At 38.2% G+C, this 1,077-nt stretch overlaps 1 protein-coding gene across 11 annotated transcripts in view; it reads right to left on the bottom strand.

Annotated features, from left to right (window-relative positions):
- The window catches only part of RALGAPA1 (Ral GTPase activating protein catalytic subunit alpha 1), a 197,483-nt gene that overhangs the window by 105,513 nt on the left and 90,893 nt on the right, over positions 1-1,077 (bottom strand). The gene's annotated exons all lie outside the window — the stretch shown is intronic.

Here is a 1,077-nt window from a genome sequence, read left to right as displayed (position 1 = left end):
CACACACACACACAAGCAAACCTGAAGGCTCTGTGCCTCAGAGAATTAAGAATGTAAGGCCCGTGTACAGCGAAACTCAATTGCACAGGAGTTTCTTTGGCCACCTAGTTACTTCCATGTAGCAACTGATCTTGAAGCCACGTGACAAGTAATATGACAACTGGAGATATTCTTTTTTAGATAAATTGATTATAGCTATCTCACACCACAAATTTAGATCTCAAGCTTTTCTTCAGGTCATGAGAATGCAATGAATTAGGTTGCGTAACTCAATCTGAATAATCTTAAATGAAACCATTTTGTTGTTTCTAATAATTGTCATTTCACATGAGACATGCTTACAAGGTAATATATTACTTTGAATTTTCTCATATAGAAAACAAGGACCATCTTTTAATATTACCTGAATGGTCTTTAAGTGACTATAAAGTCACACTTAACCATATTACAATACAAATGCTTACATGCCTTGCCTCTTCCCACATTTTTTGACAAGATAAAGACCCCTGAAGTAATTATAAAAGTAATGTTTATCACTGTCCAATGGCTATGTTTAATATAAAAATACTAAGTCAAAGTAACTGCTGAATGAGCCAATACAATCAACAGTAATTAGAAACTATGGAGAGCTAACAGAGCAGGGAAAAACAAACAAAATACTTCTGACTCCTATAACATTAGATGAAAAAAATCCATATACCTCTGAATCAGATATATATCAACAATCAAATAAGCCTACAAAAACTGTTCTTTCCAAATGGGTGCATAAGCAAATGTGGTGAAGAAAGCTGATGGTGCCCGACTGTCAAAAGGTATAGCATCTGGGGTCTTAAAGGCTTGAAGGTAAACAAGCGGCCATCTAGCTCAGAAACAGCAAAGCTCACATGGAAGCAGCACACCAACCTGTGTGATCACGAGGTGTCAAAGGGATGAGGGATCAGGCATCAAAGAACAAAAAAATCTTATAATTGTGAATAAGGGGGAGTGCGGAGTGGGGACTCAAAGCCCATCTGTAGGCAACTGGACATCCCCTTAAGGAAGGGTTACCGGGAGGAAACGAGCCAGTCAGGGTGCAGT

This window comes from Echinops telfairi, unplaced genomic scaffold (genome assembly GCF_000313985.2).
Source record: "Echinops telfairi isolate 266 unplaced genomic scaffold, ASM31398v2 ScPeMD7_18;HRSCAF=68, whole genome shotgun sequence".
Classification (NCBI taxonomy): domain Eukaryota; kingdom Metazoa; phylum Chordata; class Mammalia; order Afrosoricida; family Tenrecidae; genus Echinops; species Echinops telfairi.
This window is presented reverse-complemented; position numbering and strand designations above follow the sequence as displayed.